The sequence below is a fragment of the Ursus arctos genome, unplaced genomic scaffold (assembly GCF_023065955.2).
Source record: "Ursus arctos isolate Adak ecotype North America unplaced genomic scaffold, UrsArc2.0 scaffold_12, whole genome shotgun sequence".
Classification (NCBI taxonomy): Eukaryota; Metazoa; Chordata; class Mammalia; order Carnivora; family Ursidae; genus Ursus; species Ursus arctos.
Genome location: NW_026622786.1, coordinates 23,613,732 through 23,628,348, shown reverse-complemented (window position 1 = coordinate 23,628,348; position 14,617 = coordinate 23,613,732).

The following is a 14,617-nucleotide window of genomic DNA, read 5'->3' as shown; positions in this document are numbered from 1 at the left end:
GAAGATCATAATACTTTCCTCATAATATTGTTGTGAAGACTAACTAAGATAACATAGGTCAGTCAAGTGCTTAGTTCAATGTCTAAACATAAAAGTTGTTCAATAAAATGTCTGCATTATAATGATCTATGCTCAAATTCTCTAGAACTAATCTCTCCCACTTGCTCTCCCATGACCCCCATGAAGCCTGCTGACAATAGTCCAACACTACATTAATCTTCCTAAAGTACTGCTTTTATCAATAATGTTCTGTGACTTACCATTGCTTATACAGTTAAATACGTACTCTCCCAACATTTAAAGTACACCATCACCTGGCCACACTTACAACATTCTCATTGCTTTCTCACCAGGTACTGCTGACTCAATCACTCCATGAAACACGAAGTCTCATTCTCATCTTTCCACATTTGCTAATGCTATTACCTTATCATAACCTTTCTTTCCATGTATTAAACACCACACATTCTTCAAGGTTTAGCAAAAGTCCCAATTCATTCATGAAACTTTTCTGATAATCAGGACTAATATTAGTTCCTCCATTATAAATTGACTTCATGGCCAAGTAACACGATCATATTCTCTGAAGTCTGACCCACTTTGGTTGAAATCCCAGCTCCGCTCTTTAATAGCTGTTTGACTTCAGGCAAATTACTTAACCCCCTACTCTCGCTTTCTTCACTTGCATAAAGAAGATAAGGATGCAGAAGTAGGGTTATTGTAGTGTTTTCATGAGATAATATCTCATCACACTGGCACCAGAATGATCTTGAAAACTTGCTCATGACACTATCTTTAATGCCTTGTAGTAGAATGAGGAAATACACATTGCATAAGATGCTATTCCCACACTCAAGCAGTCATCATAAATTGTTCATAATACTCTTCACTACTAAACTGGACACGGCCTCAGATCCTTCTCAATACACTATACCAGTAGTCAGTACCAGTGGATGAAAACTATACTATATGAACTAAACTATATGAAAGCAATCCCTGGGGTAGGGGCTATGTCATTATTCTCAATACTTCTTTTTAGGAACTCAAAAAACATATCCTAAATATAGGATCTCACTTTAAGTGACAGAAAGATAAGATACTAGAAATCCCTTTCTTCTGTTTTACCCCTCTTCAAACTTGATTTGAATTTCAGTTCATTTTTTTAAAGATTTGAGAGGGAGAGAGAGAGAGAGCACAAGCAGTGGGGAGGAGCAGAGGGAGAGGGAGAAGCAGACTCCCCACTAATCAGGGAGCCTGATGCAGGACTCAATCGCAGGACCCTGGGATCATGACCTGAGCTGAAGGCAGATGCTTAACCAAATGAGCCACCCAGGCGCCCCTTAAATTTCAGTTCATTTTAAGCCAGTTTATTGATTATAATGAAAGCATGGCAGACATTCTTTGTCCACTTTAATGACATTATTTTCTTTTGTAGCATTTTAATTTAGTGCAAGATAATATTAATAATCTGTAATTATGTGCCAGAGATAGCAACACTGATCAAAGTCAAATATTAAAAATTTGACTCAGCTTTACCAAATCACTAATAAAATCTCTGTTGATCATCTGGAGACATGATATAAAGTTAAAGGTCTTGGTAACTACAATCACTGGCTTCTAATATTTTCTATCAGTTGGGGTTTTACTATATTCAAGTTTCTACCATATCTGTCATTAAATCAATTAAAGCAAATTAGAAAAGAAACTAAAAAAGAATCAAAGAAAGGAAAAATATAGCATCTATTTAGTAATAACCCAGTTCTATTCAGTAATAACCTAGGGTTTTGGGGTTTTTTTTTGTTTTTTTGTTTTTTAATTTCCCAAGTTTTAACAATGAAGGAATAGTATAATTTACTGCAGAATTTTGTTTTAGCAGCTCTTGGGCTATGTGACTTTTTAAAATGCCACTTATTTACAAGATGGCTTAGATCCTATTGTGTTAAGTGAGTACCTTTAATCAATACAAATGTAGTTTAGGGGCACCTGGGTGGCTCAGTTGGTTAAGCGGCTGACTCTTGATTTCAGCTCAGGTCACGATCTCAGAGTCCTGGGACTGAGCCCCGAGTCCAGCTCCGTGCTCAGTGCAGTCTGCTGGAGGATTCTCTCCCTTTCTCTCCCTCTGCCCCTCCCCCTGCTAGCACGCACCTGCGTGCACGTACACACACATACACACACTCTCTCTCTCAAATAAATAAATCTTAAAAAAAAAGAAATCTATAAATATATACAAATGCAATGTACTCTTAATACTGAAAAGAAACTATGCTCTCCACAGTCAGAAGTAACAGATTCATCAACTGAGTAAAAAGTCATTGGTTTCTTTTATGCACAAAACATTATAGTCAGGGTGACGTGTATAATGAAAGTTGGCAGCTCTAACCATTTTTGCAAGAATATTTTTTCTCCATTAGGTAAACCTTCAAAGCTGTAGAATTTTAAATACAACAAACAAAAAGCATAAAAATAAATAATATAAGGTCCCAATCCTCAGGAACCCCCAGAATAAATGTATGAAACAGCATCGTGTCCTCTGAGAATGAAAAATAATCCTAGAACATGAGTGAATTGAGGTGAATATGATTCCCAACCTCAACTGCACCAGAGGAAGCAGGAGTTTGTCTACCCTGTATTGCCCCAAAATTGAATACAGAAGCAAAAGCCTTTACTCAAAAGCTTCTAGTTGCATAAAACCTGAAGGCAAATACCAAACATAAGATCCTGCCAATGAAACAATATTAAAATAAGGAGCGCAAATCCAAACCTGGGCATTAATCAAAGCAACTAGTATGAAAATGAAAGCGGAAATACGTGGCCAAAATAAGGAAGCTTGAGAACCAAGAAAAGCAGGAGTGAGGAGTAATGGAATGGCTAAAAATACCGATCCAGATTAATTCTGGAATGGAGCACAGAGCTTTCTGTAACTTTTTACACAAGAGTGGGCCAGCATAGGAAAACAGGGCCTTCTAAAGGGATAAAATCAAATGAACACCATCCAATCCCTACAGTTTCCCAGAACTCCCCCCCAAATGGCCCAAAATGTTTAGTGTAATTTTTCTTGTGTTCTGATTTAATTATTATGAATTACATAGATACTATATCTACATGTTTTGATTGTAGAAACTGAAACAATAAAGATAAAATTCTACATGATACCACTCAATTCCATTTGCTTTCCTAAAACCAACCATTGCTATCAGTTCAGTATGTTTCCCTTTAAGACTTTATATACGGTTTCCTATACTTTTGTAACAGAAATAGTATCATTCTCTGCATATTGTTCTGAAATTTTTTTCATATAACAATATATGGTCAAGAGATTTTTCCATAGAATACTTCCAGATGGCTAACAGATATGTGAAAAGATGCTCAACATCACTCATCATCAGGGAAATACAAATGAAAGCCATGATGAGATACCACCTCACACCTGTCAGAATGGCTAAAATTAACATCACAGAAAACAACAAACATTGGCAAGGATGCAGAGAAAGGGGAACCCTCTTACACTGTTGGTAGGAATGTAAACTGGTGCAGTCATTCTGGAAAACAGTATGGAGGTTCCCTAAAAGTTAAAAATAGAACTACCATACAATCCAGTAATTGCATTACTAGGTATTTACCCAAAGCATACAAAAATAGATTTGAAGTATACACGCACCCCAATGTTTATAGCAGCATTATCAACAATAGCAAAACTATGGAATGAGCCAAGTGTCCATCGACTGATGAAGGGATAAAGATGTGGTTTATATATGCAATGGAATATTACTCAGTCATCAAAAAGAATGAAATCTTGTCATTTGCAGCAATGTGGATGGAGCTAGAGTGTATTATGCTAAGCAAAATAAGTCAGTCAGAGAAAGACAAATACCATATGATTTCACTCATTTGTGGAACTCAGGAAACAAAACAGATGAACATGTGGGAAGGGGGGGAAAGAGGAAATGGGGAGAGGCAAACCATAAGGGACTTTTTTTTAAGTAGGCTCCATGCCTAGCGTGGAGCCCAATGCAGGGCTTGAATTCATGACCCTGAGACCAAGACCTGAGCTGAGATCGAGAGTTGGTCGCTTAACTGACTGAGCCACTGAGGTGCACCCGCAAGAGACTCTTAACGGTAGATGAGTTGATGAAGGGAGGTTGGCGGTGGATGGGCTAAATAGGTGATAGGGATTAAGAAGGGCACTTATGATGAGCACTGGGTATTATATATAAGTGATGAATCACTGAATTCTACTCCTGAAACTGATATTACACTATATGTTAACTAACTCAAATTTAAATAAAAATTGGGGAGAAAAAAAAGAACAATATATGGGCAAAGAAAAACTCAGGTATTTAAGACACCTTTATTTATTTACTTTATGCATTGTTTATTTTTTACATGAGGGAGGCAGACTATCAAGGGCAAAAGCAAAAATAGGATGTGTAAGAGAAAGAGAAGAGGAAACAAATTGTAGGTAGTCTGGAAATAGTGAATCTTTCTGTTCACTTTTGGCATAAGCTAATTCACCGACAGCTAGCTAAAGGTTCAGTCTGGAAAGTGTACCACTGAGCAGTCTGGCTGGAGTCAACAAAGATAACAATTTCAGTAGTTTACAGATTCTCTAGAGAACCTTGCTAATACCTACAGAGCATCTGGGAACAGCTGTCTCTCTGTGACAGCTGCCATGCCTGTCCAGTGGCTCCCCAACTCTGACAGCCATATCTGCATTCATTCAATACTCTCCTCCAGTCACTAACCTTCATCAGCCAGCAGCAGAGCTGAGTCGTGATCATATCAGTTCTCTGGTGTGTAGGAGAGTTGCCTAGTAATCAATGACTCTCAGTTGCCTTCTCTGGGTCTAAATATCTAACACACTGTTCTCTGTGGTCCCCAGTGGGCCAAGTTTGCTCTTCTCTAGCCTAAAATGGGGTATTTTCTTTTAAGAGGTTAGCAATAAGACTCTAAAAACAGAACACTGGATATATTCTTGACCTAAATTACTAATAATTTTACTGTTTCAAGAGCAATGGGAGCAACAACCAGAACTATGTGTCTTGAGTCAGTCCTGATCAACAAAGAAACTTTGATGAATTCAGAAACAGATAACTTAAGAGAAACAGAAAGAAATTAGAAGTGGAAGCATCTATTTGGACAGGAAGATTGGTAGGCCATAGGGGAGGAGCCAGTTTGAAAGGTGGAAAGCGGGAGTTAAGCGTTGGACATATTAAGTTTTAGATGCCACTGAAATATCCAAGTGGAGATACCTGTTTGACAGATGTGTTGGGAGGTATAAATTTGAGTCATTAACACTTAGGACATGAGTAAGGATTAAAAAAGAGGAGAGATGTGAAGAGTGAGCCTTGGGACCCACTAATGTTTAGAAATTGGGAAGAACAGGCAAATTCAGTAAAGGAAATTGTGATTGAGTGGTCAGGAAGATAGGAAGAAAACCAAGAGTGGTGAGTCCCAAAGCGTGGAGAGTGGTTCTGAAGGTGTGTGTGGTCAATCATGTCAGATGTTTCTGGGAGCTGTAATATACTGGAGACTAAGAATTGACCAATGAGTGTGGTTTTTCAGTCATCCGTGAACCCCCTGCATCAGAATTACTTTTTTTTTTTAAAGATTTTATTTATTTATTTGACAGAGAGAGAGACAGCCAGAGAGAGAGGGAACACAGGCAGGGGGAGTGGGAGAGGAAGAAGCAGGCTCCCAGTAGAGGAGCCTGATATGGGGCTCGATCCCAGGACTCTGGGATCACGCCCTGAGCCGAAGGCAGGTGCTTAATGACTGAGCCACCCAGGCACCCCCAGAATTACTTATTAAAATGGATTCTTGGGGCGCCTGGATGGCACAGCGGTTAAGCGTCTGCCTTCGGCTCAGGGCGTGATCCCGGCGTTACGGGATTGAGCCCCACATCAGGCTCCTCTGCTATGAGCCTGCTTCTTCCTCTCCCACTCCCCCTGCTTGTGTTCCCTCTCTCGCTGGCTGTCTCTATCTCTGTCGAATAAATAAATAAAATCTTAAAAAAAAAAAAAAATGGATTCTTGGGGGGCACCTGGGTGGCTCAGTCAGTTAAGTGTCTGCCTTAGGCTAAGGTCATGATCTCAGGGTCCTGGGATTGAGCCCCATGTGGAGCTCCCTGTTCAGTGGGGAGTCTGCTTCTCCTTCTACTCCTCCCCCTGCTCATGCTCTCTCTCATGCATGTGCTCTTTCTCTCTTAAATAAATAAATAAAATCTTTTTTAAAAATAAATAAACAAAAATAAATAAAATGGATTCTTGGTTCCATCTCAGACCTACTGGATCAGATTCTGTGGAGAAGAGCCCAGAATCCTGCTCTTAAACAAGCACCTGATGATTCTCAAGAACCCAAGAGTTGCTGTCTTAGAGTGTTTATTGGTAGAATTATACCCATCTTTGCTCTAAACCAATGGTTCTCGGGTTTTAATGTTCATCAGCATCACCTGGTAAATTCCTTAAAACACAGATTACTAAATCCCACCTCCAGAGTTTCTGATTCAGGAAGACAGGTAAGCCTGAAAAATGCTGATGTTGTTGGTCTGTGGACTACACTTTAAGAACCACTGCACCAAACTTTTTTGAAACAGACCCCTTAAAAATAGAGTATAAGCACATCTGATTCAAAATGTGCCCCTTCCCTGGTTAGTAAAATTCTAAGATAACATGGTTAACTCCAAGATAGCAAAATTTTCTTTCAAGTTTTCTAACTCCCAACATCTGGAATTTTCCCTTCTTCAGGGAACCTCTCTTTTTAAAGCCTTTCTGCTAGGCAAATCAGGTCCACCCTCTCTTGCTGAAAGCCAACTGATTATGGACTTGAATCATGTCTACAAAATATCTTCCCAGCAACACTTAGACTAATATTTGGTTGAATAACTGGGGATTACAGCTTAGCAAAGTTGACACACAAAACTGACCATCACACTACTGTATCTGAAATAGAGTTCCTGGGGCATCTGGGTGTCTCAGTCGGCTAAGCACCCAACTCTTGATTTCAGCTCAGGTCATGATCTCAGGGTCAAGCATTGGGCTCTGCGCTCAGTTGAGAGTCTGCTCAAGATTCTGTCTCTCCCTCTCCTACTGTCCCTCTCCCCCGCTCACTCTCTCTCTCTCAAAGTAAATAAATAAATCTTTAAAATAAGAGTTCCTTTAATTCTCTACCCCCTTATTCTGCTTTATTTTCTTCACAGAACTTACCACTACCTGACATTATATCTATATGCTTCTTTGTTTACATAATGACTATCTCATCTGCTAAAATGTAAGGTCCAGGGTGCCTGGGTGGCTCAGTCGGTTAAGCATCTGCCTTTGGCTCAGGTCATATCCCAGGGTCCTAGGACTGAGCCCCATGTCAGGCTCCCTGCTCTGCAGAGTCTGCTTCTCTCTCTGCCTCTCCCCCCACTCATTTTCTCAATCTCTCTCACTCTTGTGCTATCTCTCTCAAATAAATAAGTATAATCTTTAAAACAAAAGGAATTTCACTTTAAAAATAATAATATTATTAAATAAATAAATAAATAAATAAATAAGTAAAATGTAAGGTCCATCAAGGAAAGAATCTTGTCTTTTGGGTTTTGTTTTGTTTTTTTAACTCTTATGTTCAAAGAATCTATTTTGGGACATTGTGTTCACTTCTGCTGTGTTGTTACTATGATCAATGTTAATATAAGGACCCTTGTATATACATACATCTTGGGTCAATTTTCCAATTTTTAATTTTTAAAAGTAAATTTTTCAATCTAGTTTTTCTGTTAATATTTTCAAGTCAGGTTTCTAGAGGTATAATTCTACAAAGAGTAATATTTTCCCTTTTCAGTGTGGAGTTCTGTGATTTCTGACAAACACATGCCATCAGTCATGTAACCATCACAGTCAAGACAAAGTATTTCCATCACCTCAGAAAGTTCCTTTGTGACCCACTGTAGTCAACCCTTGTCTCACCCCCTAGCCTGGAAACCACTTGTACTAGTTTTCTAGGACTGCCAAATAAAGTACCTCAAGCTCGGTGGCTTAAATGACAGAAACTCATTGTCTGGAGGCTAGAGATCTGAAATCAAGGTGTTGGCAGCAATGGTTCCTTCTGAGGGCTGTGAGGGAGGGATCTGTTCCATGTCTCTCTCCTTGGCTTGTAGGTGGCTATCTTGTCCCTGTGTCTCATTTATATCATCTTCCCTCTGTGTATGTCTCTGTACCTAGATTTCCCCTTTTTATAGACAGTGGTCATGATCTCAGGCTCCTGGGATGGAGCCCCTTCTGGCTTCCTGCTCAGTGGGGAGTCTGCTTCTCCTTCTTCCTCTGCCCCTCTCCTTCCCCCTGCTCATGTTCTCTCTCTCAAATAAATAAATAAAATCTTTTTTAACATTTTTTAAAAAATAAATAGTTAAGAAAAATCGACTTTGTGACATCATTCAGTAATACTTAAGGATATTAATTCAGTATTGCAGAAATGATGGAAGCAAGGAGTATAGTTTTAACTCAGAGCCAATCTGCCTGCACCAAACACCCTATGAAAAGCTCTGTAAGTAGCTTATTCTGAGAGAGAAAGAGACTCTTCTAATAGCAACAGGTTGTTTGTTAAGTACATATTTAGTTTTTTTAGAAGTTTTATCAAAACAGGGGTGCCTGGGTGGCTCAGTTGGTTAAGTGTTGACTCTTGATCTCAGCTCAGGTCTTGATCTCAGGGTCATGAGTTCAAGTCCCGTGTTGGGCTCCAGGCTGGGTGTGGAGCCTACTTAAAAAATAAATAAATGAAAATTTTATCAAAACAAAACGTTCACATAAGTTTTTAGAAAGCAAATAGTACAGGGCGGTGCCTTGGCGGCTCAGTCAGTTAAGCGTCTGACCCTTGATTTTGGCTCAGGTTGTGATCTTAGGGTCATTGGGATGGAGCCAAACATCAGGCTCCAGGCTCCCCACTCGGCAGGGAGTCTGCTTGGGATTTTCTCTCTCCCTCTCCATCTGTCCCATCTCCCATCTCTCCTCCCCCTCCTTCTCAAATAAATAAATAAATCTTTAAAAAAAAAAAAAAAAAGCAAATAGTACAGAAGCCATATAGTGAAAAGCAATCATTCTGTGTTCGATTGTCCACTGATTCCCAAACCCAGAAGCAAACTCTTTCACATAATCTACTTTGGTTCTTCTGGTGGTTACTTCCGTTTCTCTTAATATACCCTTCCTACTATTCCTTGATATAATACATTGAGATATTTTTATTAATTTCCTGCTACTTTCCCTCGCCCAACTTCACCCTCTATATTATATTGCTATTTGCAGTTCCTCTATCGGCTACTTTTGTGATATAATACTCAAAGTTCTATCTCAAATATAGATATTATCCTTTGAATTTCTCCTGTATGAGGAAAACAGGACCTTTATTATTCTATTTATATTCCCTTCCTATCTTCTATCGACTTGGTCAAGGTGGATAACATTGATAATCTATTCTGTAACCATAATTAAGTCTTCCTTGTTTTCTTGTAAATTGATTTCAAAGTTGAAAACTATAAAGAGCATTTATATTATGATTATTGATTATTTCAATATTATTCAATTTAATACTAAAGAGTCAAGATTAATTCTTAATCTATGTCTCCGTAGTCTTTTTTTTTAAGACTTTATTAGAGAGAGAGAAAGCACAGAGGTAGAAGCAGGCTCCCCACTGAGCAGAGAGCCCGATGTGGGACTCAATCCCAGGACCCTGAGATCATGACCTGAGCTGCAGGCAGAGGTTTAACCTACTGAGCCACCCAGGCACCCATATGCCTCTGTAGTCTTGATCCAAGTGCCACTCAATAGGACAATGTGCAAAATGGGTTCTCTTACATTCTCTCCAATTATTAGAAATTGGGCCATATTTTGGATTGCTTCGTGTTTAGAATATGCCTTTCCTATACTGTTGAATGTTTGTTTGCTTTGCCTTGGGATTTCTTATAATCTTTATTTTCTTATGATATGAAGAAATATATGCATTCCAGACAATATCCTTAATGTCATCCAGCTGCTTACTCCACATCCATTCCATTTTAGTTTATGTCCATGGATTTCCTCTTTTAGATTGGATTCATTTAGACCATGAGATTCTCGTACATTTTTTTTCTTGAAGATTTTAAATTGTCTTTCCTTTTTTTAAAAATAATGCACCATAGTGCCTTCTTAGGGCAGTAGGCAACGTGTCAGTCTCATAAAAAAATGAATTGTGTGCTTTTGCCATATCCTAAAGTTTGTACTACTTCTGTTTTATGGATTCAGAAATTTCTTAAATTTTTTGGAATTTTGTTTTTACATAGTTTCTATTCTCTGAATTATTTGTTTCCTCACGAGTCATTTTTTTCACTTTATTTTAGTTCTTGTTCGTATTGTAGGCTTACTGCAAAAGTCAGGCGATTTAGCTGCCTGTTTCAACTTAAGAATGCAGCAGTTGGGGGTGCCTGGGTGGCTCAGTCGGTTAAGCACCTGCCTTCGGCTCAGGTCATGATCCCAGGGTCCTGGGATGGAGCCCCGCATTGGGCTCCCTCTCAGCGGGGAGACTGCTGCTCCCTCTCAGCGGGGAGACTGCTTCTCCCTCTCCCCTCTGCTCTCCCTCAGTATCACTCTCTCTCTCTCAAATAAATAAATAAAATCTTAGAAAAAAAAAAGAAAAGAATGCAGCAATTGAAAGTTTGACAAAGCCCCCGTAAAAAAAAACAAAAACAAAAAAACCTTACTCTTCCTCCTAGGAGTCTCTTCTTTATTCTGACACTATTACCACACTCAAAACACTCTGACACCAGATGTGTGGGGGTTTGTCCCCACAATTCTGTGTGACACCAGCTAGGTATCCTAAACTTAATTCAGACACTATCTACCTGGAGATAACATCAGATCCTACAAGTTAAGGGTTTAGTCCTACAGGACTGACCCCTACTTTGGAAGCCAATCACTAGTCCATGTTGTGACATGTTCTTCTGACAAAATTGCTAGGTATCAGAGGTTCCCACGACCTCCTCAAGTTCAATTAATTTGCTAAAGTGGCTCACAGAATTCAGGAAAACAGTTTACTAACTAGATTGTTGGTTCATTACAAGAGGATAGAACTCAGGACTAGCCCGATGGAAGAGATGGGCAGGACAAGGTATGTGGCAAGGAGCACAGAACTTACATGCTCTCTTCCAACACACCACTCTCCCCAAAATCCATGCTCCTCAACCCAGAAGCTCCCTGAACCCCATACTTGGGAGATGTTTATGGAGGTTTCATCACATAGGCATACTGGAGCATTAACTCAATTTCCAGCCCCTCTCCAGAGAATGGGGGGTGAGGCTAAAAGTTCCAAGCAATCACGTCTTGGTCTTTCTAGTGACACACCACCAGGGAAGGGCCCACCAAGAGCCACCTCTTAGAACAAACGATACTCCAGGAAATTCCAAGGGATTTAGGAGCTCAGTGGAACAAAGATGTTTCAAGTGCTCTTATCATTTAGGAAATTACAAGGGTTTTAGGAGCTCTGTGCCAGGAACTAGGGGCAGAGACCAATATACAGACAGTTCCTGAATTAACAATCGTTTGCCTTTTTATGACTTTTCAACTTTACATGGGTGCAAAAGCAGTATGCATTCAGTAGAAACTGTATTTCAAATTCTAAATTTCGATCTTTCCCCCAGACTAGCAATATGCAGTATGATACTCTTGTGATGCTGGGCAGCAGCACCCAGTCACAGCTCCCAGTCAGCCCCGCAACCACGAGGGTGCACAACCAATATACTTAGACCATTCTGTATCCATACAGCCATTCTGTTTTTCACTTTCAGTACAGTATTCAATAAATTACATGAGATATTCACCACTTTATTATATAATAGGCTTTGTGTGAGATTATTTTGCCCAACTATAGACTAATGTGAATGTTCTGAGCACATTTAAAGTAGCATAGGCTAAGCTGTGATGTTTGGTAGGTTGGGGGTCTTAAATGCATTTTCAACTTACAGTGGGTTTATCGGAACATAACCCTATCGTAAGGTCAGTGAGCTCTCTTGCTCAACTACAGACCCCAACAGTTAAAATCAGAAATAAGACAAGACCACTTAACTCATGTTCTAATGGAAACCCACTGTTCTTATTGCCTATGGCAACTTTCTTGAGGCATTGATGAGGAGGTTTTGCAATGACTGAACATTCCAATTGCCAGGCCAGAAAAGCCCTGATGGCAAGAGAATGCCTAGAAGACCACATCCCTTTCCCTGTCTATGATCACACACCGAACACATCTAGACCCCACCCATGATCACAGGCTCCCTGCTGGCTCTCTTGCATGTACCCACTCTGAACCCCTCCCTATAAAACTCAAGGTAGAGGCAGAAAAGTCGGTTGTAAAGGCCTGAGCCTACCACCTCTGCCAGCTGCCAGCACCTGAAATAAATTTCTCCCTTTCTCTTTTCCAAACCCCAGTCTCTTGAGTGATCGGCTTCTCTTGTGACCACTTAGTTTATTCAAGTTTTTTCGGCAACGGTGTTAGCAAACCCAGCCAGGAGCTACGCTTTTGATTTATCCAGCCCCCTGGGGATTCTCTGGGACTACAAGGCTGCCCTCAGCAGCTTGCCAGGCTTCCCTATTCGTGTCCTGAGTTAGCAGCTATGATAGATTACTAACAAAAAGTCGAGGAAGATCTGCACATATTTTCTTTATCGTATTCATACCTCCGAGTGAGAGGACTAGGCTTATCATCAGACCAGCTTTGCTTTTGAGTGGGTGACCTGTTGGAGAATCAGCCCAGTCATCCTGGTGGCTACCAAATACCGCAGTTAATCAATAGATCTAAACAGGCAGCTGCACATGAACCTTGAGTATCTGAAGGCACAAAGTAAACATGTAGAAATTTCCAGTAAAGCCACTAGACCAGGTTGAAGAATGAGGTGAGGCCAGACAATTGGCTCCTGGACCTGTTTTCAAAGCATAAGTAGAACTATAGTTGTATTAGTTGCGTTATTAACTTCGCTCCACGTTCTGTTCTGTTCCCTACTTAATTACAGTTTTATGCACATCTTATTAATCATTAACTTTGCTTTTTCCACTCCAACTCCCTGCTCACCCACTGATTGTAGAAACCTAAACGGGGACCAAACAGTAACAAACAGCTGTCTTGAAATTATCTGACATACCTGATCATACCAGGTCCCAAATGGCACTGATGGGGTTTTGGAATATCGGTGAGGTTCAGTGGGGTGGAGTCTGGAACCGATGACCAAGAATTCTTGAGACGTCTTTGGTGCAAAATGGTGGTTTATTAAAGCAAGGGGACAGGACCCAACCCATGGGCAGAAAGAGCTGCTGCCCTGGGTGGTGGCGGGTGGCTGATTATATACTATGGGGTTGGGGGAGGTAAGGAAAAAGGGAGGTTGAGAAAGTACTTTCATATGTTAAAGAAGACTCACAGGCTACCGGAGGCCTTGCCATTGTCAAGTTAAGGTTGTTTTCCCCTCTAGCAAGGCATTAGCATTAAGATGGTTGGGGGCTCCCCGGAAGAAAGTCACACATGTCCCACCCAAGAGTGGGGGGTGGGAAGAGGTTGCAGGGTATCAGCTTAGGCTTTGTCTTCAGCCAGCCTTCTGCTCCCTCATCAGCCCCTCATTGTCTGGAAGAATGCATACCTCCAAACTTTCAATGCACCCTCCCTAAAAGCTTTCAAGAAACATTTCGCCTTCCTCTCAGGTATTCATTTCCTTCCCCAAACACATATGAGCGGTCCCTAGGCTCAACACAAGCAAGGCAGCTTTGGGAATAATCCCCTGCCTTCTTGCTGGGCTGCCTTTTTTTTTTTTTTTTTAATTTATTTACTTAAGAAAGAGAGTGAGAGCACAGAGGGAGAAGTAGACTCCCTGCTGAGCAGGGAGCCCCAACATGGGGCTCGATCCCAGGACCCTGAGACCATGACCTATGCCCGTGACCTGACCGACTGAGCCACCCAGGCACAGGGCTGTCCTTCTGATAACAAAGCTTTCTCTGTTTCAAAACTGGTGTCTCAGACACTGGCTTATTGAGTATCGGGTACATGGACAAGTTTAAGTTCAGTAACAACACCGTGCTTCAATTAAAATGTAAGCCTTCTCCACCCACAAAAGATAATTTTCTCTCATCTTACTTGATTTTCTTGTGGCACTAGATACCGTTGGTCACTCCAAGTTTCTTGATATTATTTTCTTAGCATCTGTGACTCCACCTTCTAACTTTCTTCCCATGGCTCTGATATGGTATACTCAGCCTCCTGCATGGACTATCTAACCTAAAAATAAATGATGAGGGAGCAGAAGGCAAGCTGCAGACAAAGCACGAGCTGACACCCCACAAACACCCCCCACAAGGTGGGATATGTATGACATTCCTCAGGCACTCCTGCCTGTCCTAAAACTAAGGGAAAAACAAATGGCTAACTTACAGAAATTACAGTCCTGCAAGACATGAGTCTCCCTCAGTTTACAAATGCCTTAGTGATTTACAAGAAAAAAAGCATTCTTATCAATAACCTAACTTCCAGAAGGAAGCTCCCAACTGTCTGAATGTTAATGCCTTACTAGAGGGAAAAACAACCTTCACTTTATAATGGCAAGGCCTCCAGTATCTTGTAGGTCCTCTTTACCATA